The sequence below is a fragment of the Amphiprion ocellaris genome, chromosome 6, assembly GCF_022539595.1.
Source record: "Amphiprion ocellaris isolate individual 3 ecotype Okinawa chromosome 6, ASM2253959v1, whole genome shotgun sequence".
Taxonomy (NCBI): domain Eukaryota; kingdom Metazoa; phylum Chordata; class Actinopteri; family Pomacentridae; genus Amphiprion; species Amphiprion ocellaris.
In genome coordinates this window covers 4,804,794-4,832,669 of record NC_072771.1, presented here as the reverse complement: position 1 = coordinate 4,832,669, position 27,876 = coordinate 4,804,794, and the positions used below count along the sequence as shown (strand labels likewise).

The window sequence follows — 27,876 nt, the reverse complement described above, 5'->3', positions numbered from 1 at the left end:
GGGAAATAAATAAAGCTAATTTGGAAAGTCAGTTTGGAAAACTGAACAAAAAAGATCTTCTTAAGCTCAGCTATTGGTTTAAATAAATGGAACTTCATGTAGGAACGTACAGCGTTAGGCAAACTGCTTATAAAGTGAAGCAAACAGTCCAGTAGTTAAATGAAATGGAGCTTCATGACCCCCAGAGAAATGAAACAAGCTCATATAATTGGGCTACTTTCAATTAATTGACGGTGAATGAACAATTTCATCCACTGAATTCTAGTTTCATTGCTGCAGTTGTATTTAAATCAGAAAAGAAAGTGTACATTTTAGACCAGGTGTTTGGAATCAGGTGGTTAAACATTTAATTTAGAACCAAGATACTAGTTTTTCTTTAGTAGCAGCCAATGCATTTATTCACAAATTACTCCAAAACAAGCACAGGGGTTTGATGAAAGAAGTTTAACCTGAAGCAAGCAGCATTCTAGATTGTTGTTTTATTAATTGTTTGAGGAAAAACACAAGACATAATGATTTAAATGTGATTTTTCTGTCCTTTATGCACCTCAAATGAATGTTATTTTAGCATAAATCACAAAGAGAGACCCCTAAACTAAACTATCTGCATGTTCTCAGCCTCCAGAAACTCAGATGAACGTGTTGTGTTTTGTAAAAAAGACCGGAGCTGAAAATGAAAGCGTTGCAGCTGTGTGACTGTAAAACAGGACGGTGATGACAGAGAATCTGCTCGGGTGTCACCAGAGTCCAACCTAATATCGGAGCCGTGTTCGTTCTCCCGTGAAGCCGGATTCAGGTCGAAGTGATGAGCTGCAATCTGCCATGAAAAGAGCAAACCTCTCCGGTCTGGACTCCAACCAATCTCTCTGAACGTCTCAAGCATGTTGACACGACACCAGCCAGGTGGAATGGAGTTGACCTCCATCGCTGAATACACACATCAATAATATCCGCTGCTGTAGCGACTGTAAACTCAGCAGATTGTAAATAACGGCTGGAAGGCAGCAGCAAAGACTCCTCTTTCTTTTAAAATGGCTTCTTATCTGAGCAGAATCTGTAGTTTTTGTATCAAAGTGTTACTGTTGGCGATTTAAACTGAGTTTTAAGGGAAGTTTTTCAGGTTTATTTCATTTAATTGATCTAAAAGTTGTAGAACTTCTACATTTGAAGGTTCAAACAGCAAATTCTGTGTATGAAGGAATTTCTATTCATACCAGAAGACTGGATCTGTAACTAGACAGGCTTTAAAATACCAAAAAAAAGAGACTAATTTTTGAAGGAGAACAGATATAACATTTTTTAAATTTCCAATTCTGATATAACAGCTTTAAGTGATTATGTTTTTTTTGTTTGTTTGTTTTTTTCTTTTGGGGTTCTTCATGTTTGTTTCATTATTTAATTAATTTTAATGTTGTATTTCTTCTTCATTTGAAGCTATACACAGTAAATTCCCTACTTCTTTTATTTATTATTCAAATAACATGATCGGATCTATAGCCATAAAATCCCCCCAAATTTACCTTTAATAAATCAGCTAAAAATATATAAAAAATAAAAAAGTTAAAATTATGGATTTATGAAGCAAAAATACATATATGACTGTCCAGATACATATTTTTAAAATCCAAGTCAGCTAATATATTTTTATTATATCATATATATTATTTTAGGTTTATTTAATCAGTTATTTCATTTAAATGTTGTATTTTTTTCTTAATTGAAGTATTTGCAGTATATTCCCTACTGCTTTATTTGTTATGTAAGAATTTAGATTTGTATATTAAGATTGGACCTGTCATACAATTAAATAGGGGTCCTAAAATAATTCAGCTAAACAAAACTAAATATTAAAAACCTAAATTTATGAAAGAAAAAATATAGAACCATCCTGATAAACATATTTAAATAAAAAATCAGCTAATTAAAAACATAATGAAAATAACTATTATTATTATTATTATTATTAGGGTCCGAGCACCACGAAGTGGTGCGAGGAACCTATTGAAACCCTAGGAATTATTATTAGGGTCCGAGCACCACGAAGTGGTGCGAGGAACCTATGGAAACCCTAGGAATTATTATTAGGGTCCGAGCACCACGAAGTGGTGCGAGGAACCTATGGAAACCCTAGGAATTATTATTAGGGTCCGAGCACCACGAAGTGGTGCGAGGAACCTATTGAAACCCTAGGAATTATTATTATTATTATTTTTCTTCGTCCGCCGGGAAATCGGCCTTTTTGACGCCCTAAACATACACGAAAACGCATGAAAATCGCCACACACATCAGAACCGGCGAAAAATTTGATATTTTAGGGAAATGGCACGCGTGCGTGCCAAAATGGCTCAATACCGCCCCCTAGAAAATTAAGAAAATTCAGCCCCCGGACAGTGTTTGACCTAGACTTCTGAAATTCGGTACACATATGTAACTCATCAAGACGCACAAAAAATCTTCTTGCATCATTACCCATAATGCAACAGGAAGTCGGCCATTTTTAATTATGAGTCATTTTTGGACATTTTTTGATATCTATAAACTCAAACAGCGTAATCCTGAGAGAGCTGAAATTTGGCCAGGATGTACTCCAGTCATGGGTGATCAAAAGTTATCAAAACGCTCCGCAAAAGTCTGAGGACGCGGAAATGGCGAGCCACGGAATGCGGCCATTTTGAAATATGATTCATATTTTGGACAATTTTGTCATTTTTGGACATTTCCAAAAGCTATAAACTCAAACAGCTTAACCCCGACAGAGCTCAAACTTGGCCAGGATGTACTCCCGTCATGGTTGATCAAAAGTTATCAAAACGCTCTGCAAAAGTTTGAGGGCGTGGAAATGGCGAGCCACGGAATGCGGCCATTTTGAAATATGATTCATATTTTGGACAATTTTGTCATTTTTGGACATTTTCAAAAGCTATAACCTCAAACAGCGTAACCACGAGAGAGCTCAAATTTGGTCAGGATGGACACCAGTCATGGTTGATCAAAAGTTATCAAAACGCTCCGCAAAAGTCTGAGGGCGTGGCCATAGTTACCAGCGGAATGCGGCCATTTTGAATGTCTCGCCATGAAACAGGAAGTGCTGTGTAACCAGCCTGTACATGCTCCAATCTGCCTGAAATTTTACATGCATGATCAGAGTCCGGCCCTAATCACATCTTTGTGCCACTTGGCGGCCATTTTGGATTTCTCGCCATGAAACAGGAAGTGCTGTGTAACCAGCCTGTACATGCCCCAATCTGCCTGAAATTTTACATGCATGATCAGAGTCCGGCCCTAATCACATCTTTGTGCCACTTGGCGACCATTTTGGATTTCTCGCCATGAAACAGGAAGTGCTGTGTAACCAGCCTGTACATGCTCCAATCTGCCTGAAATTTTACATGTATGATCAGAGTCCGGCCCTAATCACATCTTTGCACCACTTGGCGGCCATTTTGGATTTCTCGCCATGAAACAGGAAGTGCTGTGTAAGTAGCCTGTACATGCTCCAATCTGCCTGAAACTTTACTCTCTCAGTTGCAGCGCCTCCTGGTGGATATGCGTGGGCCAGTCGGGCCGCTCGGATGCGAGGACTCGTCCAACGCTGCTTGCAGTTTTTATTGGTTTAGTGGTTGGAAGTCAATAAAACATTAGCGTCAGTCAAATTGAATGCGTCAGTGGATGGAAGTGGTGGTTGCCTTGTGCTGCTCTTCACTTCACTGCAGCTCCATGGCTCCATCTGCTGGATGGACAGAAGTGCAGCAGCTGATGGCAGCTTCTTTGACCTCACGCTGCTGTCAGACCCCAGATTAGGGTTTATTTCAGATATATATAAAATAGAAAATAGTAATTAAAAAATAAGCTGATGTTGTATTTTTGCAGCAGTGAGTTTTACAGGGTTAAGAGCAACCAGTCAAAGGTTATTACTGAGGATTTTAAACAAAAACATTCAGGCAAACAGTTAACATCATAGGGTGCCTGACATGTTTGTTTTTTTTCCGGGTCGATACAGATTTTTTTTGTAATCAAGGAGATCAATAACCAAGATTTGGAATCGCTACACATTTGCAGAAAAAATAAAGTTTTTGAACAGCACATAAAGTTAAGTTAAAATTAAAATAATCACGAGTTGCAGCCTTTGCTTATTTATGTTTTACATGCTGAAGTTGTCCTTCAGTGTTTCACTGATCAGATTGTGCTGTGGGCAGGAACAAGATCAGAGGGAGGCAGCTGCAGCAGACCCAAAGTAGTTTCACATTCATTTATCTGATCAGATTTCAGGGGGCTTTTTTTTTTTTTTTTTTTTTTTTTTTTTCTTTAAGAAATGGGACCAATAATTGAAAACATGCTAAATATCAGATGGGATCATTGGTGTCACAGGACATCTGCAGACACAGGTCAAAGATTACAAGGAGTTTATTTAACGAATGAAACTAAAACCAACACAGAAAGGATAACTAAACCAAGGTGAAAACAAAAAGGGGAAACCAGACTAATTGTAGGAGAAAGGTTCTGGTTTCAAAGTCTCTGGTCTGGCAGAGAGCGGAAGAATGAAGAACCGGGCCTTCGTGGATTAAGGTGATTGAGAACAGGTGAATCAACCCCCACATCTGTGAGAGAGATGGATGGATGGATGGATGGATGGATAGATAGGTAGGGAGGTAGATGGACCATAGATAGATGGATGGATAGGTAGATTCTGCAGTGGGGAAATTTTCAGTGTGGCAGTAGCAGATAGGAAAAAAAGTAAAAAGAAAAGCAGCACTCAGTGCACAGATATAAATAGATGCTTTCTCCTTAGAGAAGAAATAGAAATGCTTGTAAAAAAAAAAAAAACCTTGTGAAATTGCACATATTGACTTATTTACATTTTATTGCAGTTACTTCATGGGTGATCTGAACTACTGGGAGCAGGTTTGATTGAACACAGTCTGACTGCTGCAGGAAGGAAGGACCTCCTTCAAACATTGTGGGTGAAGCAGTCTGTCCCTGAAGGAGCTGCCGGTGATGGTCCTGTTTCCTGCAGGGGGTGGGAGATGTCCTCCATGATAGACAACAGCTTTGTCATCATCCTCCTGTCTAACACCAGCCCAGGACAGAGCTTGCTTTCTTAACCAGTTTCTTTAGTCTCTTCCTGTCTGCAGCCGTGATGCTGCTGCTCCAGCAGACCACTCCATACAGGATGGCTGATACCACCACACAACCATAAAAGGTCCTCAGAATTGCTCCCTGCACCCCGAAGGACCTCAGTTTCCTGAGCAGGTGAAGTCTGTTCTGACCTTTCTTACACCGTGCGTTGGTGTTCTATCTCTAGACATGTTTGAATGTCTTTATCAATAAATGGTCAAACATATGTTGAGTGTCAGCTCAGCTCTTTGTTCCATACATGTAAATGTTCCTATGTGATTGGTGTCTTGCAGTCAGAGTGTAAAGAATTGAAGCTGTCAGAGGCTTTCTGTGGTGAAGAGGCTGCAGGACATCAGCTGCTCCAACAGGTGACGCCTTTGTTCTTTGGCTCCAACCAGAACCAGCAATAAATCAGCATGAGCTGCAGCTTATCCACCTCATAGAGTGTATAATAAAGAAACCAAGAGGTTTTAGTTGATAGCTGTCTCTAGTGAATGACCAGCAGTGTCTTGTTCAGGTTGTGAGGAGAAGTAAAAAGCTTACAGCAGCTGGTATTCCCAGGTAGTCTCCCATCCAAATACTAACCAGGCCCAACCCTGCTTAGCTTTGCAGATCAGATGAGATTGGGTGTATTCAGTCTCAGAAACAAACCTACAATGTAAGTTCTGTACCTCACATGATTCAAATCTCCACTCACACCTTTTATTTGTCCTTTGATTGCTCCAGTACTGATTGATGCCATCATTTAAGCCAATTTACAACAACACCTTGTAGGAAATGTGGTGCAGAGGTAAGTTCTGTGCCTCACATGTTGAAGGTCCATGGTTCAAATCCCCACTCACACTTTTTATGTGTCCTTTGGATGCTCCAGTACTAATTGCTAGCATCATTTAAGCAAAGTTAGAGCAGCATCTTGTAGGACAGGTGGTGTAGAGGTAAGTTTTTTGCCTGGCATGTTGAAGGTCCCCGGTTGAAATCCACCTTAGTACCTTTATTATCTTCACCTCCTTAATAGTTTTGTGTACCATCATTTACGAAAACTAACAGTTACACCCAGTAGGAAGGATAGTGCAGTGGTAAGTTATCTGCCTCTCATCCAGGAGGTTTTTGGTTCGAATCCAGCCCAGGGCTCTTTTGACACTTTTTAAGATAAGATAAAGATAAGATGAAGTTCTTTATTTCTCCCCACTCCAGGGGAAATTTACATTGTTACAGCAGCTTTATTTACAATATATACATACTTTGGCTGTATGACAACCTCTTTCAACCATCATTACAACAAAGTCCACGAAGGACTTTGTGTGAAAGATAGCTCACACATAGGTTGTGTGTCTGTCATGTGGAGGGTCACGGTTCGAATCCCCACTGGGAACCTTGTGGAGGATGATAGCGGAGTGGAAAGGTTGTGGTGTGGAGTGTCAGTGGATTGGAGTTGAAGGGTGGTTCCTGCAAACCCAAGAAGTTGCTGGAAAAGGCAAAGAGCGCAAAGTTATTTTTCTTTGTCCGCCGGGAAATCGGCCTTTTTGACGCCCTAAACATACACGAAAACGCATGAAAATCGCCACACACATCAGAACCGGCGAAAAATTTGATATTTTAGGGAAATGGCACGCGTGCGTGCCAAAATGGCTCAATACCGCCCCCTAGAAAATTAAGAAAATTCAGTCCCCGGACAGTGTTTGACCTAGACTTCTGAAATTCGGTACACATATGTAACTCATCAAGACGCACAAAAAATCTTCTTGCATCATTACCCATAATGCAACAGGAAGTCGGCCATTTTGAATTATGAGTCATTTTTGGACATTTTTGGATATATATAAACTCAAACAGCGTAATCCTGAGAGAGCTGAAATTTGGCCAGGATGTACTCCAGTCATGGGTGATCAAAAGTTATCAAAACGCTCCGCAAAAGTCTGAGGACGCGGAAATGGCGAGCCACGGAATGCGGCCATTTTGAAATATGATTCATATTTTGGACAATTTTGTCATTTTTGGACATTTCCAAAAGCTATAAACTCAAACAGCTTAACCCCGACAGAGCTCAAACTTGGCCAGGATGTACTCCCGTCATGGTTGATCAAAAGTTATCAAAACGCTCTGCAAAAGTTTGAGGGCGTGGAAATGGCGAGCCACGGAATGCGGCCATTTTGAAATATGATTCATATTTTGGACAATTTTGTCATTTTTGGACATTTTCAAAAGCTATAACCTCAAACAGCGTAACCACGAGAGAGCTCAAATTTGGTCAGGATGGACACCAGTCATGGTTGATCAAAAGTTATCAAAACGCTCCGCAAAAGTCTGAGGGCGTGGCCATAGTTACCAGCGGAATGCGGCCATTTTGAATGTCTTGCCATGAAACAGGAAGTGCTGTCTAACTAGCCTGTACATGCTCCAGTCTGCTTCAAATTATACATGCGTGATCAGAGTCCAGCCCTAATCACGTCCATAGGTTGATATACACTCACAGTCATAGCGCCACATGGCGGCCATTTTGAATTTCTCGCCATTAAACAGGAAGTGCTGTGTAACCAGACTGTACATGCTCCAATCTGCCTGAAATTTTACATGCATGATCAGAGTCCGGCCCTAATCACACCTTTGTGCCACTTGGCGGCCATTTTGGATTTCTCGCCATGAAACAGGAAGTGCTGTGTAACCAGCCTGTACATGCTCCAATCTGCCTGAAATTTTACATGCATGATCAGAGTCCGGCCCTAATCACATCTTTGTGCCACTTGGCGGCCATTTTGGATTTCTCGCCATGAAACAGGAAGTGCTGTGTAAGTAGCCTGTACATGCTCCAATCTGCCTGAAACTTTACTCTCTCAGTTGCAGCGCCTCCTGGTGGATATGCGTGGGCCAGTCGGGCCGCTCGGATGCAAGGACCCGTCCAACGCTGCTTGCAGCTTTTATTGGTTTAGTGGTTGGAAGTCAATAAAACATTAGCGTCAGTCAAATTGAATGCGTCAGTGGATGGAAGTGGTGGTTGCCTTGTGCTGCTCTTCACTTCACTGCAGCTCCATGGCTCCATCTGCTGGACGGACAGAAGTGCAGCAGCTGATGGCAGCTTCTTTGAACTCACGCTGCTGTCAGACCCCAGATTAGGGTTTATTTCAGATATATATAATAGAAAATAGTAATTAAAAAATAAGCTGATGTTGTATTTTTGCAGCAGTGAGTTTTACAGGGTTAAAAGCAACCAGTCAAAGGTTATTACTGAGGATTTTAAACAAAAACATTCAGGCAAACAGTTAACATCATAGGGTGCCTGACATGTTTGTTTTTTTTCCGGGTCGATACAGATTTTTTTTGTAATCAAGGAGATCAATAACCAAGATTTGGAATCGCTACACATTTGCAGAAAAAATAAAGTTTTTGAACAGCACATAAAGTTAAGTTAAAATTAAAATAATCACGAGTTGCAGCCTTTGCTTATTTATGTTTTACATGCTGAAGTTGTCCTTCAGTGTTTCACTGATCAGATTGTGCTGTGGGCAGGAACAAGATCAGAGGGAGGCAGCTGCAGCAGACCCAAAGTAGTTTCACATTCATTTATCTGATCAGATTTCAGGGGGCTTTTTTTTTTTTTTTAAGAAATGGGACCAATAATTGAAAACATGCTAAATATCAGATGGGATCATTGGTGTCACAGGACATCTGCAGACACAGGTCAAAGATTACAAGGAGTTTATTTAACGAATGAAACTAAAACCAACACAGAAAGGATAACTAAACCAAGGTGAAAACAAAAAGGGGAAACCAGACTAATTGTAGGAGAAAGGTTCTGGTTTCAAAGTCTCTGGTCTGGCAGAGAGCGGAAGAATGAAGAACCGGGCCTTCGTGGATTAAGGTGATTGAGAACAGGTGAATCAACCCCCACACCCGTGAGAGAGATGGATGGATGGATGGATGGATGGATGGATGGATAGATAGGTAGGGAGGTAGATGGACCATAGATAGATGGATGGATAGGTAGATTCTGCAGTGGGGAAATTTTCAGTGTGGCAGTAGCAGATAGGAAAAAAAGTAAAAAGAAAAGCAGCACTCAGTGCACAGATATAAATAGATGCTTTCTCCTTAGAGAAGAAATAGAAATGCTTGTAAAAAAAAAAAAAAACCTTGTGAAATTGCACATATTGACTTATTTACATTTTATTGCAGTTACGTCATGGGTGATCTGAACTACTGGGAGCAGGCTTGATTGAACACAGTCTGACTGCTGCAGGAAGGAAGGACCTCCTTCAAACATCGTGGGTGAAGCAGTCTGTCCCTGAAGGAGCTGCCGGTGATGGTCCTGTTTCCTGCAGGGGGTGGGAGATGTCCTCCATGATAGACAACAGCTTTGTCATCATCCTCCTGTCTACCACCAGCCCAGGACAGAGCTTGCTTTCTTAACCAGTTTCTTTAGTCTCTTCCTGTCTGCAGCCGTGATGCTGCTGCTCCAGCAGACCACTCCATACAGGATGGCTGATACCACCACACAACCATAAAAGGTCCTCAGAATTGCTCCCTGCACCCCGAAGGACCTCAGTTTCCTGAGCAGGTGAAGTCTGTTCTGACCTTTCTTACACCGTGCGTTGGTGTTCTATCTCTAGACATGTTTGAATGTCTTTATCAATAAATGGTCAAACACATGTTGAGTGTCAGTTCAGCTCTTTGTTCCACACATGTATATGTTCCTATGTGATTGGTGTCTTGCAGTCAGAGTGTAAAGAATTGAAGCTGTCAGAGGCTTTCTGTGGTGAAGAGGCTGCAGGACATCAGCTGCTCCAACAGGTGACGCCTTTGTTCTTTGGCTCCAACCAGAACCAGCAATAAATCAGCATGAGCTGCAGCTTATCCACCTCATAGAGTGTATAATAAAGAAACCAAGAGGTTTTAGTTGATAGCTGTCTCTAGTGAATGACCAGCAGTGTCTTGTTCAGGTTGTGAGGAGAAGTAAAAAGTTTACAGCAGCTGGTATTCCCAGGTAGTCTCCCATCCAAATACTAACCAGGCCCGACCCTGCTTAGCTTTGTAGATCAGATGAGATTGGGTGTATTCAGTCTCAGAAACAAACCTACAATGTAAGTTCTGTACCTCACATGATTCAAATCTCCACTCACACCTTTTATTTGTCCTTTGATTGCTCCAGTACTGATTGATGCCATCATTTAAGCCAATTTACAACAACACCTTGTAGGAAATGTGGTGCAGAGGTAAGTTCTGTGCCTCACATGTTGAAGGTCCATGGTTCAAATCCCCACTCACACTTTTTATGTGTCCTTTGGATGCTCCAGTACTAATTGCTAGCATCATTTAAGCAAAGTTAGAGCAGCATCTTGTAGGACAGGTGGTGTAGAGGTAAGTTTTTTGCCTGGCATGTTGAAGGTCCCCGGTTGAAATCCACCTTAGTACCTTTATTATCTTCACCTCCTTAATAGTTTTGTGTACCATCATTTACGAAAACTAACAATTACACCCAGTAGGAAGGATAGCGCAGTGGTAAGTTATCTGCCTCTCATCCAGGAGGTTTTTGGTTCGAATCCAGCCCAGGGCTCTTTTGACACTTTTTAAGATAAGATAAAGATAAGATAAAGTTCTTTATTTCTCCCCACTCCAGGGGAAATTTACATTGTTACAGCAGCTTTATTTACAATATATACATACTTTGGCTGTATGACAACCTCTTTCAACCATCATTACAACAAAGTCCACGAAGGACCTTGTGTGAAAGATAGCTCACACATAGGTTGTGTGTCTGTCATGTGGAGGGTCACGGTTCGAATCCCCACTGGGAACCTTGTGGAGGATGATAGTGGAGTGGAAAGGTTGTGGTCTGTGGTGTGGAGTGTCAGTGGATTGGAGTTGAAGGGTGTTCCTACAAAACCAAGAAGTTGCCCGAAAGCAGCGTAAAGAGCGTAAAGAGCGTAAGAGGCCGTAAAGAGCGTAAATTCAAGAAGATTTTTGGCGAATTTTGCCCAAATGTGAAAAAAAAGCTTGAGCAGAGTGGGGGATTGAACCTGCACTCTCCAAGTTCCAAACCACCATCACTACCTCTGGACTACCGGTCCTACATACCCAAATACAGGCTTTTCTTCTATTCGTCAAGGCGGTGACATCAACACTGAAAGAAAAAAAAAACAATCCACAAAATCAAAAAAAGAACATAATCTACCTACAACTTTTAAAGAACACGCTAAAAAACACAATACTAAAAAGTCACACTTCTCCTCATCACTCATTTTTACATTTTAACACAATTTCAAAGCCACACAAATCACATTCTTCATGTCAAATCACTTCTCTTCACTACAAATGGGAGAGAACAGCAAACAAATAAAATACAACTTATGGCTTAAATATCTTCAAAATCTCTTTGCTATTCCTCTACATTCAAATTCCTCAACACCACTCAACAATCACCTGCAGGATCTCTTACTTCTTTCTTAGCTCTGACAAAACATCTTCAAGACTCTGAGAAGACAACTCATTTTCAACACATTTGCTGCTTCGTCTAAGTGTCCACACACATCTCCAGTCATCCACAGGCCTCACCACTGATCAGCTGCACAAACTTACATGTTAAACTTCTCCAAAGATAAAATACAGGCCCTTCTGTCTGATCACAACTTTTACTGGTGGCTCATATTTCAAGTTCATTTCCTTGCAAAGTCTTTATTTTGGATTAAAGTGGGATCTGTGACCAGGCAGATCACTTGTTTATTCTTAGCATTTGGATTTCACTGACATTCCTGTCATGTAGAAAAATAGAAATATCTTTGCATTGATTCAGCTAAACTAACTGCAGACACTGAGAGGCATAAAGTTCAACAAATGCTGTTTTTATTTACTTCACTGGTGACATCAGTAGATGCTTGCAGTGAAACCACCACTGCAAATATTTATGCATTAAAGTATCGCAACTGAAAACTCCCTACAAACGTCCACTTCTAACACCACAAACATTGTCCAGAGGAAATGATATTAGCTGAACATAAAAACATACACATATGTAACTCATCAAGACACACAAAAATGTAATTGACACCCATGACCAAAATCCAACAGGAAGTCAGCCATTTTGAATTATATGTCATATGTTTTGACGATTTTGGGTCATTTTTAGACATTTTCAAAAGCTATAAACTCAAACAGGGTAACACCGAGAGAGATGAAATTCGGCCAGGATGTACTACACACATGGGTGATCAAAAGTTATCAAAATGCTCTGCAAAAGTCTGAGGGCGTGGCCATGGCAGCCTCCTGAACTTTGATGCTTCGCCATGAAACATCAACTGCTGTGTAACCGCCCTAAACATGCTCCAATCTGCCTCAAACTTTACATGTATGATCAGAGTCCCGCCCTGATGACATTCACATGCTGAAATACAGCCACAGTCATAGCGCCACCTGGTGGATAGAAGGAAAAGCTCTATAACTAGCCTGTACATGGTCCGATCTGCCTGAAATTTTATATGTGGAATCACAGTCTGACCCTGATCACATCCATTGGCCAATATACACTCTCGGTCGCAGCGCCACCTGATGGATGGACAGGAAGAGCTCTGTAAGTAGCCTGAACATGCTCCAGTCTGCCTGAAATTTTACGGCTGTGATCAGAGTCCAGCCCTCATCGCATCCATAGGCCGACATGCACTTTTGGTCGCAGCGCCACCTGGTGGACATGCGTGGATTCGCCGACCAGCAAGGATGCGAGGACCCGTCCAACGCTGCTTGCAGCTTTAATTATTATTATTCTTTGGCGAACTTTTGAATTGCACTTTTGGCGGCCTTATCATACCCCAAAATGCATGAGACGCGGCACACACATCAGGACCGGCGAAAAATTTGATATTTTATGGGAGTTGAGCATGTGTGTGGCAAAATGGCTCCATAGCGCCCCCTAGAAAGTTGCAAAAAGTGGTCATTAGGCCAACTGGCAGAGTATTTCATCTAAAGCTACAAAACTTTGGGGGCATATTCAGGCCATCAGGACACACGAAAAAGTCAATCACGGCCACACCCTAAACCCAACAGGAAGTCGGCCATCTTCAATTAGCTGTAAATTTTTTGAGATTAATAACTCAGCGGGGGTAAGTCCGAGAGACGTCAAATTTGGCCAGTACATGCAACTCTGCCTCATGATGAAAAGTTATCAAAATGCTCCGCAAAAGTCAAAGGGCGTGGCCATAGCAACCCCCCAAAATATTGATCCTTCGCCATGAAACAGGAAGTGGTGTCTAACTCTCTTGTACATGCTCCAATCCACCTGAAATTTTACATGTATGATCAGAGACCTGCCCTGACAATATCCATGTGGTTATATACATTGACAGTCATAGCGCCACCTTGTGGTAGCAGGAAATATACATTTTTTTACACTTTGATGTACTATTCTTAGCAGGTTGATCATATTCACTTCAAATTTGGTGACATAAGCCTGAACACGTCTATGATGACTCACAGAGAAAATGGTGACTCGTCATCAAAGGGCGTGTCTGTGGCGGCGCGGCGAATTTCAATTTCTCGCCATAAAAATTGAATTATTTATATCTCAGCTGCACGTGGTCCAATCTGGACCAAACTTGATATGATGGACACCAGTCCGGGTCTGAACATATCCACACTCATAAATTTAGAAATACTCATAGCGCCACCTATTGGCAACAGGAAGAAATTGTCATTACATTTGCACGTGGCATTGCCTGAAACTTTGTCATATCATTCTGAAAATTGGTCAGGTGAGTGGTCACACCTTGACGATGGCACAGTGTGAAGATTTTGACGATTCATAAAACACTGTTGCCGTGGCAACGCATCGTTGCCGTAATAAACAAAGTACTTTTTGACAGGTTAAAAATGCTCAAATGCTCACCAAAATTACCACACATATCTGTACCGGCAACCCATTTAATATTTTAGGGAAACTGCACATGTGTGTGGCAAAATGGCTCCATAGCGCCACCTGGAAAAATTCAAACAGTTACTACGGCCAGTACGTGTCACCTAGAATTATGAAACTTGGTAGGTGTATGTAACTCATCAACACGCACAAAAATCTAATTGACACCCATGGCAAAACCCAACAGGAAGTCGGCCATTTTGAATTATATGTCATATGTTTTGACGATTTTGGGTCATTTTTAGACATTTTCAAAAGCAATAAACTCAAACAGGCTAACCCCGAGAAAGCTGAAATTCGGCCAGGATGTACAGCAGGCATGGGTGATCAAAAGTTATCAAAATGCTCCGCAAAAGTCTGAGGGCGTGGCCATGGCGGCCTCCTGAACTTTGATGCTTCGCCATGAAACATCAACTGCTGTGTAACTGCCCTAAACATGCTCCAATCTGCCTCAAACTTTACATGTATGATCAGAGTCCTGCCCTGATGACATTCACATGCTGAAATACAGCCACAGTCATAGCGCCACCTGTTGGATGGAAGGAAATGCTCTATAACTAGCCTGTACATGGTCCGATCTGCCTGAAATTTTACGTGTGTGATCAGAGTCCGGCCCTCATCGCATCCGTAGGCCGACATGCACTCTCAGTCGCAGCGCCGCCTGGTGGACGTGCGTGGATTCGCCGACTGGCACGGATGCGAGGACCCGTCCAACGCTGCTTGCAGCTTTAATTATTATTATTATTATTATTATTATTATTATTATTATTATTATTATTATTGTTTATTTTTAAAAGAGATTTTCAGGTTTATTTAATCAATTATTTCATTTAAATGTTGTACTTTGTTCTTATTTATAGATCTATAATAAATCAGTTAAAAATATATGTATATATTTCAAAAAATATTAAAATTATAAATTTATAAAGATATATATATATATATATATATATTTTTTTTTAAATTTTATTTATTTATTTTTTTTTCAGTTGACTTTTTCAGGTTTCTTTCATTGTTTCATTCATTAAAATGTCATTTTAAGGTTTATACAGTATATTTTCTAATGCTTTGTTAAATATGTAGAAATTTAGATTTATCCGAGAGGATTAATTCCACTCTCATGTCCATCCGTTAAATTTTCTTTGTAGGAAAACTAATTTAATAACAGATTAAGCCTTCCACTGTGACATCCAGAGCCTCTGATTGATGGCAGGGATTTATAATCACACCTCCATGGCTCCGACGTTTCACATTAGAGAGTGATGTGAGGAGGAATGAAGTCATGACCAGAACATAAAAGAGGAGACTATTGACTGGACAGAAATCCAGAGCTGCAATTTGGACACAAGTGAGTCAAAGATGTCATTAAAGAGGAAACAATGCATTAATTTCAATCACATCAGTGGACTTTTAGACTTTCTTCACCTGGCTACTGAGCGTAAAAAGGTCTTTTGTGCTTTCTTTCACACTTACTGCAGTTTTCTTAAAGTAAATGAGGGTAAAATTACCTTCTTAAAGGCATCTCAGCTGCAGTTAAGGTGAAAATGTTCTCTCAGTTGGTACAAATTGTACCTAAATGATCTGAGTTTCACCCAGAGATGTCAGTTACAGCTGCATATATCAGAGGAAAGACTCTTAACAGAGAGGTTTTAATAAGGAGAACAAAGAAGGCTGAATGTTACTGTGCCTTGCAAAAGTATTCACCCCCTTGGCTTTTTACTGATTTTGTTACATTACAACCTCTAATTTAAATGTTCGTTTTTTTTAATCTGATTTTTATTTGATGGATCTGCACAAAGTAGTCTAAGTTTTGAAGTGAAATGGTATATGTGTATATAAAGAAAAATGAAAATTGGCATGTGCACGTGTTCACCTGCTTTGTTATGAAGCCTCTAAAAAGCTGTAGTGCAACCAATTACCTTCAGAAGCCAAATAATTAGTGAAATGAAGTCCACCTGTGTGCAGTCTAAGTGTCACATGATCTGTCAGTATATACACACCTTTTCTGAAATTCCCCAGAGGCTGCAACACCTAAGCAAGAGGCACCGCTAACCAAACACCGCTGTGAAGAAAATCCCAGTGGCAAGATGTGGCAAACTCACACTTATCAAAAATGACTTGCAGCTGTGATTGCTGCAAAAGGTGGCTCTGCAAAGTACTGACTTTAGGAGGGTGAAGAGTTTTGCACATTGACATTTTCTGGGGTTTTTTGTCCTATTTTTTTGTTTGCTTCACAACAATAATAATTAAAAAACATCACATCTTCAAAGTTGTAGGCATGTTCTGCAAATTACATGATGCAAACCCTCAAACAATCCCTTTTAATTCCAGGTTCTGAGGCAACAAAACAGGAAAAATGCCAACGGGGGTGAATACTTTTGCAGGTCCCTGTATGTGGATAATCAATAAAATGGTCCCACTGAACACTTTTCTCTATTTATTCCTGGGTTTATTTTATGTGCACAATCATGAGTTTCCATAAGAAGCAGGTCTTGAGATTAATTTAGAGGCTCTAATGGACCAAGAATGGGAAGATTCTCAGCCATGGTTGATGAAGGACTTTTAAAATGAACCCACAGTGAATAAAAACGTGATAGAAGCAAAAAAAAACTATTTTATGACTGTATGAAAGTCATTATTCATGCTATAGCTGACCTCAGTTAGATGCTTTTGTGTAAAATTATACTTTATTACTGTCAGTTACACTCATTTCTATCTCTTTCCTACTCAGCTCTGGTCCTGGTCACTGTTGGAGAATCACCCTGCAGTGTTTTTGAACCGGTCGTCAGGAAACAGAGAAGCTAATGAGGCTTCACTTCAGACCTCATTACCCAGAGGTCTTTGCTGCACCGCCACCCGGTCCGGTCACACGGAGAACCAGAGTCTCTCCTTCCTGCTTTTCAGCTGCTTCCAACGGCTCCTGTGAGACTCGGAGGGAATTAATTTGGCAGGAAAATGAAGGTAATGAGATCAAACTCTCAGAATCCTGGAGAGACCGTTTTATGATCTGCACAGTTAATGGTTTCTGGTCTGTGAAAGGAGAATAAAATACCAAGAAATAGTAGTATGTCTGACCATATGAGCTTCTTGTTGCATTTAGAGGAATATTTCTGGAGTCACATGTTTTGTTTAACAGCTTCACCATTTCACATATTGCTATTTTCTTATAATCTACTCAAAAATGTTTCCATCAGAGCAAAGTTAATGAATTTAAATGTTCTTCAAACCGTTTAGGACGTTTCAACCTCTGCTAAAAAGCTTTACATACATATGAACTATAAATATGAATCAACATTAAAAAGAAAAATCTGCAAAACCTCATTAAAACAATAGCAACTCTCTCAACAACTAAAATTACATAGCTTTTACTGTATTGAATTCATTAAAAAAAAACATTATTTTATAGATATTTCCCATTATTTGAAGGAAAAAATATTGTATATTAGGGACTGAAAAATACTAAAAAAATAAATTAAATAAATTAAAAATTGTTATGTTACAGATTTCCTATTTTGTTAAATTACAAATAGTAACTAGAAAAATAATTACAATAGAAAAATATATAAATACTAGAAAAAAATTAACTGTAAAAAAATATTGCTAAGAAAAATAAAACAAGGCAAAACTAAATACATGTGTTTACAAATTTGTTCTTTTACATTTGACAATAAAACTACACTTTTTTTACTGTATTGAAATCAGCAAAAATAACATTTTTTAAAGATATTTCCTACTATTAAAAATAAAAAATATTGTGCATTTGTAATAATAAAATATTATTCTTATTATTATTATTATTATTATTATTATTATTATTGTTATTATTATTATTATTATTATTATTATTAATAATAATAATAATAATAATAATAATAATAATAATAATAATAATAATAATAATAATAATAATAATAATTTTAATTGTTATTTTACTGATTTCCTGTTTTTTTAAATTACAAATAATTATTAAAATAGTTATCATCAAAAAATATAAATATATAGAATCATTTTTTAAAAAAGGTATTCATTTACATGTTAATTGTTTAAAAAACAAACAAACAAAAACAGGCCGTATGTATTTATACAAATGGTAAAAATAAATTTACATCATAAAAAAAATTATTTTACAGATATTTGCTGTTAATTTAAAGAAAAAAAATGAAAAATAAAGACTGAAAAATTATACTGTAACTTGTTTTCTCTAACTGCAGATAACATCTAGTAACATGACAGAAAAACACTGGCCAAAAAAAACATTCACATCAAAAATATATATTCTTACAAATAATAATCAGTTTGTTCTTTTACAATGTCTGACTGTCAAAATTCACCATTTTACTTTTCTTCTTACATTTTATAGACCAAGCAATGAATTGAATAACCAAGAAAGTACCTGACAGACCGATCACCAGCTAAACCTCAGCATCGCTTCCATCACTGAACTGTAGCTGTAATTGAATTTCACCCAAAAGTGATGAGAAGTCTGACAATCAGCACAACAGGAGGCAAAAGCAGGACACAGGTCACATGTAGAGGCTCCCTGATGGAACATTTATCTCATCGAAGCTGGACTGACCTGTATAATCCACACACAAGGTCACACCACCTCTAGTTATTAACACAGTCGTCTATAGAAGCTGTAAAGCTTATTGAAATAGTGCATGGTGTGTTTGCATGTGTTTGTGCTTCTACTGTGATCATCTCACCTCCATTCATGATTTATAGACCGAATGCTGCAGGGATGTAGAGGGGTTTAGCTGGAATTGTGACACAGTAAAGTGTTAAAAAACATGGAAGTTATCAATGCATATTTACGCTGTTGATCTAAAGTTGTACGCTCAGAACTGCAAGTATAAAAAATACAATCAGGTGGGATTATACTAGAGTTAACTTCGAAAGTTTAGTTCAGACTTTCAGCTTTCAAAGCAGAATTAACCTTGTATGGAAACTTGTACACTAAATAACTGACCAACAATGAGAGTATTTAGGTAGGTTTTAAGTAGCTTTTCAGCACATTCCACAATATAAGACAGAAAATAGGCAAAAACAAGAAGGCAGGAGCTTTTTAACTGTATGTTTGTCTCATTTTTAAGCTCTGTCTATGAGTAAGCATATGAATATTTTTTAAAAACCCAGAAAATGATTATTTAAGCTAAGCTGGACCCAGATACGATAAGTAAAGATAAGTTAAGCTAAATTGAGCTAAGCTAAGCCAAGCTAAGATGAGCTAAGCTAAGATGATCTAAGCTAAAATGAGCTAAGCTAAGCCAAGATAAACTAAGCTAACCTAAAATTTTATGAATTCTTAGGGAAGTTCCTGTGCCAGATATTGCTCAGAAAAACAAAAAAAACATAAGAAATACCATGTAGAAAAGCAATACGATATAAATACAATATAATGCAGAAATAAAATATGGAAGCTAAAATAAGATTTAAATAAAGTGAAAAGTAAAAAGTGGTGAACCTTTTCTAGTGGTCTTTATTAAAATAGATCAATAAAAGTTATTGAAAATTGTCAATAATGACAAAAATGGACCATTTTATTATAACTGTTCAGCGCTAATGAAATACATTGGTCTATTCTCTGAATATCGTTTTTGACTGCAATAATAGAAATGAACATATTCATATCATACCTTGTCTTGATTATACCTTTATTATATCCACATTTTAAGCCTTATTGGACACATTTTTACAATTCTTGTCCTGTTACTTCCATGTCTCGTCTGTATCTACCTGCTGTAACAGGTAAATTTCCTGCTCAGCGATCAATAAAGTTTGTTTTTTTAATCTTATACAGAGACAAATGTGAAAAAAGGAGGACTTCTAACTTATTTAAACAATTATCATCATTCCATCAAATATTATTTCACATAACAAGGTTATTTATGGTACCAAGAACCAGAAAAAAGCAAATTTACTGTATATCTCAACAACTTCTTCTACTTATCTCTTTATTTTTTACAAAAAAATGAAGTTTTTCTGATTCTGATATCCTCTCGTCTAACTGAAGTGGGTCACCATCGCATTGACTCCACTTCCCATCTATCATTTTATAGAGCAGCTTGTAATTGCTCTTTAATCTTGACACCGCTGGAGTAGCTGGTGGAGTATTAGCTCTGGATGTGTGTGAAGGCCGAGCTATCTGAGAGCAGGAACCATTAATGGAGGCTAAATCCCTCCAATATCCTGACCTCGCACTCTCCTCTGACAGATAAGACGCGATCATCGGGATGGCGGGGACCAGCCGGTGAACAGGCTGCAGAAAGGCCAGCGACAGTAGGGTAAGACAGGATCAGCACAGTGGATGTTATCAGGAAAGAGCATCGGGGAAGGGTTTTAACGTCGCGCACAGTGACCAACTGTAGAGTTGGAGTGCAAAAGGCGACACACTGAAGCTAAGAGGATAGTTCCACGTCTGATGTCGCGGTTTAGATATGGTTACAGCTGTGAATAGGTCAGGATTTATGTGTGAATTTTTCTAAAAATATCATGTCTGAGCTATAATCTTTTATTAACATGCAGATGAACTTACAAAAAATCTAAAGGCAAGTCTTGTTTACTTGATTTTCTTGTTCAAGAAGAATTACCCAACAAGCAAGAAATGGTTCCTCAACGTTAGCAAACATTACCTACATATTCTAACAATTTATGTAAAGTAGACACTTAATATAATACTCAAATGTTTTAAGCACAATTCTCATTTCAAATAATGTTCCTGTTAGGTGACATATTATCTAATATAGAACATTTTGCCTGCAGTATTTTGAGGATATTTTGGGGATGTTGAGGGAACACATTACAGAATGTTCTTCCATAAAACACTCCCAAAATGCTAAATGATAACAAATGAAGGATGTCGTCAATGCAACGTTCAGCAAATGTTTTATGGGATTTATCGGGACTTTTTCATCCACAAAGCATTTTTAGAATGTCCATAGAGAACCTTTGCAGCTGGAAACGTTACTAGAACTTTCTCAGAACATTTGTAGAACAAAAAATTCCAGCTGTGTCTTTGTTAATGTCAAAAGAACATTCAAATAACGTGCAAATCGTGCTGGTTAAAGAAATAAGGTGCAAAATTGCTGGTGTTTGCAATAGAGTATAAAGAAGTTTAATGAATATCCTTGGTGCTGTCTTGGTGGCGTCCTCTGCTACCAAGACTCCAAGAGTGTTGGTGGCCTCCTTTGAAGCTTGCAACTCCTTCAGAGTAGTCATGGGTATCATGGTGGCCTCCTCTGATGCTTTTAACTCCTTTCGAGAAGTCATAGGTGTCTAGGTGACCTCCTCTGAAGCTCCTAACTCTTTTAGAGGACTCAGTGTCTAGGTGGCCTCCTCTGATGCATTTAACTTCTTTAGGGGAGTCATAGATCTCTTGGTGGCATCATCTGATGCATTTAACTCCTTTAGAGGAGTCTTGGGTGTCTTGGTGGCCTCCTCTGATGCAATTAACTCCTTCAGAGGAGTCATGTGTGTCTTGGTGCCCTCCTCTGAAGCTTCTAAATCCTTTAGAGAAGTCATTGGTGTCTTGGTGGCCTCCTCTGATGCTTTTAACTCCTTCAGAGGAGTCATAGGTGTCTTGGTGGTCCCTTCTGAAGCTTACAACTCCTTCAGAGGAATCTTGGGTGTCTTGGTGGCCGCTTCTGATGCATTTAACTCCTTTTGAGAAGTCAAATGTGTCTTGGTGGCCTCATCTGAAGCCTCTAACTCCTTCAGAGGATTCTTGGGTGTCTTGGTGGCCTCCTCTCAGTTTTCTTGCAACCATCCACTGACTTGTGCTTTTCATTAATGAGTTTATAGAAGCACAGTGACACGTCACTCTGAACATTTGATAATGTCAACATAAAGAGGTGACTGCATCCTGAAAACTCCCACAGTGTCCCACTTGTGTCTATATCAAAACAATATTGATTAAACATCTCAATCTGAAACATATATTTGGTTGTCACAAATGATTAGTTCAAGGATGGTTACATGTTCTGGCTCTGATAAATGGTGGAATTACGATGACATGCCTTTGACACCCACTGGCAGCTATTGGGGTTCAGAGGGTTAAAAAAAACTGATTAAAGAAGTAATTTTTTCTTGCACTAGCTAGAATCTCTTCCTCTGCAGGAATAAACCTCCAATAGTGAGATTGTACGTGGACAGAATTTGAAATATGCAACATTTTGCTTTAAAAATTACCTCCAGGGAGTTTTCAGATGTTTGATACAGAAGATATAACCAGATAATAAACCGCAAATCAAAGTCAGGGCTTGAGTTTTGGCCAATTACATCACCAAAAACAAACATGGAAGAGTGGCTGACTGCTACTGTGATGTTTTCCAGCTGCAAATATCTGAATGTGTGACAGGAATTTATGGAGAAGAAGTCAGAGAGAGTCTTTTAAATTAGATGGTCTGAAGATGTTCCTGTAGATTCAGCAGGTTCTTCGAATAAATTTGAAGTGACAGGTGTGAATACAGAGCAGCTAAAAATCAAGACCTTATCGTGAAACAAAGGCTTTTACAGTTTTATAGACGGACTGACTCATTCGCCTTAATTTTGTCACTGTTTCTTTGAGGTCTTCTTCTGTACAACAGTCACCTCTTCCACTGGGACGTATAAAAGTGTCCATGAAGCTTTCAGGTAGATTGTAAGCAGCTCTGAATAAACGACTCCCGGGTCTTAAACTCATCTGATTCTGACATTGACGAGAAGCCGCTTTCAAAGACCCCCACAGGACGTAAACTTCCACCGAGCGAAGCTGCTGCTGCCTGATTTATTATCAACAGGAATACTGTGATAACAGTGAGAGCGAGGTGGAGGATTTAATAAGAGCGCCAGAGTTAATTGGCTTCCTGTTTTCAAAGTGGAACTGACAGAACGAACAGCGGAGAGATAAAAGTGGCGGGAGAACGGACGGATAGCGGCGAATACCAACACTCTGAAATGAGTAAACGTGAAGATGTGTGGAGAAGATTTGTTCAGAAAATACAGCTTTTGGAGAACATCAATAGATTAGTCCAAATATTCAATCTAGAAACAAATTAGATCTCATAGAGACAACTGGAATCATGATCACTGGGTGAAATTTCACAAGTCTGACCTGCAGTTTGATTTATAGGAGTTTTTCTTTAAATCATATCAGCATGCAGCAGCTGCTTGCATTTCATCTAACATTATACACCTCATTGTTGGTTTACTTAATCAAATACACTTGTTTTGTTGTTATTGTATCAATACTAAAATGAAAGAAGCTTCAGCACATATTTCAGACGTAAAGTTTCCCATAAAACTTAGCAAAATCATTTGAGAATACGATCGGAAAGGTGAAAGACAATCATAAAAATTATAAAATTATTCTGTCTTCACATAATGTGGATGGATGGAACTGAAAATGCAGAAAACAAGACAGAAGGAGAAGCAAAAAAAGGATGTTTTCTAAAATATTGAAAAGGTAAATCAAAAGTTCACATCATGATGTTGCCACCACCGTTCTATACATCATGATGCTGCCACCACCGTGCTTCACATCATGATGCTGCCACCACCGTGCTTCACATCATGATGCTGCCACCACCATGCTTCACATCATGATGCTGTCACCACCGTGCTTCACATCATAATGCTGCCACCACCATGCTTCACATCATGATGCTGCCACCACCGTGCTTCACATCATGATGCTGCCACCACCATGCTTCACATCATGATGCTGCCACCACCATGCTTCACATCATGATGCTGCCACCACCATGCTTCACATCATGATGCTGCCACCGCCGTGCTTCCCATCATGATGCTGCCACCACCGTGCTTCAGATCATGATGCTGCCACCGCCGTGCTTCACATCATGATGCTGCCACCACCATGCTACACATCATGATGCTGCCACCACCATACTTCATTTTATGATGCTGCCACCACATTTCACATCATGATGCTGCCACCACCATGCTTCACATCATGATGCTGCCACCGCCATGCTTCACATCATGATGCTGCCACCGCCGTGCTTCAGATCATGATGCTGCCACCGCCGTGCTTCACATCATGATGCTGCCACCACCATGCTTCACATCATGATGCTGCCACCACCATACTTCATTTTATGATGCTGCCACCACATTTCACATCATGATGCTGCCACCACCATGCTTCACATCATGATGCTGCCACCACCGTGCTTCACATTATGATGCTGCCACCACCATGCTTCACATCATGATGCTGCCACCACCGTGCTTCACATTATGATGCTGCCACCACCGTGCTTCACATCATGATGCTGCCACCACCGTGCTTCACATCATGATGCTGCCACCACCGTGCTTTACATCATGATGCTGCCACCACATTTCACATCATGATGCTGCCACCACCATGCTTCACATCATGATGCTGCCACCACCATTCTATACATCATGATGCTGCCACCACCATGCTTCACATCATGATGCTGCCACCACCGTGCTTCACATCATGATGCTGCCACCACCATGCTTCACATCATGATGCTGCCACCACCATGCTTCACATCATGATGCTGCCACCACCATGCTTCACATCATGATGCTGCCACCACCATTCTATACATCATGATGCTGCCACCACCATTCTATATATCATGATGCTGCCACCACCGTGCTTCACATCATGATGCTGCCGCCATCAGGAGCCCTGCCTGACTCTACCTCCCCAATCTGTCTGATTCTATCTCTTCTGTCTATCTTTCCTCACAAAAAACAAGTGATGCTGAAACCATACCTACCGAAAAACACATCTTGAAAAAGAAAAAAAAGGAAAAAAACGGAGTATAAAACTTACCTGTGGGAACAACACACATACAGAAATACCTGAAAGAAAGAATAAAATCAGAACAATTAGACCAGGGGGATACTAACAAACAAATTACTTATTAATTAGTAACACTCACCTTTGGAAAAAAAAAAACACACACAAAAACGACAACATAAAAAAAGAAAAAAAAATCAAACACAATACTATCCTAATAGAACAATACCTACCTTGAAGGTATCTGAAAGATGAAGAGATAAAAGATAAAATAAAATAAGAGAAACAGTAAACCAGAAATACACTGACAAGTAGAGTGTATTATCATTCTGACAATAACTATAATGCAAACATTCATAGATCGGCCTGAAGAAAATGTAAGACACACAGAAAAAAAACACAAAAAACAAATCAAACAAAAAAAAGGGGGATTGTAATAATTACCTATTATAAACGATACACGACAAAGAAACACCTGGAGGGAGAAAGTAGAACACAGAACTATCAGACCTCGATAATTAGATAAAGCTTTTGACTGGTGAAGAATAAGCAGGAGTTGTTGCAGGTACAGTCTCAGCCACTGAAGCTTGTAACTCCTTCAGAGGAGTCATGGGGTCTTGGTGGCCTCCTCTGAAGCTTGTAACCTCTTTAAAGAAATCATAGTTGTCTTGGTGGCCTCCTCTGAAGCTTGTAACTCCTTCAGAGGAATCATGGGTGTCTAGGTGGCCTGCTCAGAAACTTGAAACTCCTACAGAGAAGTCATAGTTGACTTGATGGCCTCCTCTGAACGTTGTAACTTCTTTAGAGAAGTCATAGATGTCTTAATGGCCTCCTCTAAAGCTTGTAACTTCATTAGAGCAGTCATGGGTGTCTCGGTTTCCTCCTCTGATGCATTTAACCCCTTTAGAGGAGTCATCTATGTCTTGGTGGCCTCCTCTGAGGCATTTAACTCCTTTAGAGGAGTCGTAGGTGTCTTGCTGGTCTACTTCTTGCTCAGTGACTCCCTTTCTCAGTACAGCTTGTTGTAGGCAGGTTTACATGTGCCATATTCCTTCCATTACATAATGTTAGATTTAACTGTACTTTAAGGGACATTCATTGACTTGTAAATTTTCTTGCATCCATCCACTGACTTATTTTTAATAACCTGTTCATGGTCTTGCTTGGAGTGTCTTTTGTCTTGTGGTGTAGTTATATCCAGCAGTACTGATTCACCGTTGACTGGACCTTCCAGATACAGGCGTTTTTATACTACAGTCATTGAGACACATTTCCTGTCATTTGTGCATGTAGCCTATTACAGTAAATATCCATTTTTACATCAGAAATAACTGCTCTCATCAGTCCCAGATGTCCATCAGTAGACAGGACCAGACTCCAATAAGCAGTGTTTTATCCATTGTGAGAAAAATCAGATGTGTCACGCCTCATTTCACTGGATAGTCAAACCCGATTGACCCCTCCGTCGTTAAAAAGAAAAAGAAAAAACAAACGCCCCGGGAGAACAGCGAGAAAGGAACAAGATAAAGCCATGATGGGAAGCAATTATGCAGAAGACGGCTCACTACATCACTGTTTACCCCTTTCAATTAGATTACGTCTTTCTGCGGCTTCGTTCCCCTCTGTGTGGAACTGATTGATCGGAGGTGGGAGATGAAGGTAATGAGGTTTGGAGAGAGATGAAGTGTAAAAACACTGGTATGGATGGAAAAGAAAAAGAAAGATTAAAGGACTTGTGGTTCTTTTCTACTTATGAATAACATTACTGGATATTCCCCTATGAACTACTGATAGCAAAAATACAGTAATATTAGCTACTGTATGTCTTTGTATTGATTCTCTGCATTTTCTTATTTCTAAACTTATAAAGAATTCAGTCAAGACATTAAATTAAGATGAGATTTTCTACAGCATATTAGAACATCACATTAATAATCATGCCTATTTATGAAATTACTGTTTATATAAAATAAACACCATATTGATACTAAGAAAGTTGGTAAAGATGTAAACCAACAGCAATAAAGTAATTAAAACGAGATAGTGATATATGAAAACAGGCTGACGCTAGTTGACGTTCAGTATGCACAATAACTACTTTACTCTGCAACAACACAATAATAGCTGTACACTGTATACTTATATTTTTGTTGTTCTAGTACAATGTACACTTTTATATTTTATGTTATTTTTAGGATGTATTTTACTCCTTATGTTGATTTTATATTTTCTTCTACTGCTTAAACTTGAATGAGAGCAAGTGTAACTTAAGCAATTTCCTCTCAATAAAGTGATTAATGAAGTAGATCTCATTCTGGTAATGCTGGTTGAAGTAACAGCTGTTTTTAACATTCTTTTTTTCTTTGCAGATGCGATCCTTTTTAAAATCACTTCAATCACTGTATAATGATTCTTTTACTAAATCAAGTTAATCAAGCCCTCTAGTGAATTATCCTGTGTTTTCCAGCTAAGCTAAAATAAGCTAAGATGACTTTTATTTTATGATGTTGTTAAATTATGTTTTTTTTTTTTACTGTTGTGTTCACATTATTACCTGTGTGCACCAATGAAAGATACGAGGACAAGAAAAGATAAACTAAGATAAGCTAACATCACCTGAGCTAAGGTAAGATAAGCTAAGTAAAACTAAGATAAGCCAAGATAAACCAAGCTCAGCTAAGATAAGATAAACTATGATAAGTAAGATAAGGCAAACTATGATAGGATAATATCAGCTTAGCTAAGATAGAGTGAGATAAGCTAAGCTAACATAAGGTAAGCCAAGCTAAGATAAGCTAAGATAAGCTAAGCTAAGCTAAACTACAATAGGATAAGTTAAGATAGGATAAGATAAGTTGAGGGATAAGCCAAGATAAGCTAGGATAAGATAAGATAAACTACCATATGATAAGAGCTAAGCTAAGATATAGTAAGAGAAGCAAAGCTAAGCCAAGTTAAAGTAAGATAAAACAAGTCAAGATGAGCTAAGCTAAGCAAAGATAAACTATGATAGGATAAAATAAGCTAAGCTAAGCAAGGCTAAAATAAGCTATGCTAAGTTATAGTAAGATAAGATAAGCCAAGATAAGC

General features: G+C 39.1%; 1 long non-coding RNA gene across 1 annotated transcript; it reads left to right on the top strand.

Moving 5' to 3' along the window:
* Positions 1 to 6,630: 6,630 nt before the first annotated feature.
* LOC118469736 (uncharacterized) lies at positions 6,631 to 27,633 on the top strand. Its single transcript, XR_008601924.1, has 3 exons — positions 6,631 to 9,898; positions 16,738 to 16,967; positions 18,367 to 27,633. It is a non-coding gene; the product is annotated as an uncharacterized LOC118469736 (long non-coding RNA).
* Positions 27,634 to 27,876: the final 243 nt, after the last annotated feature.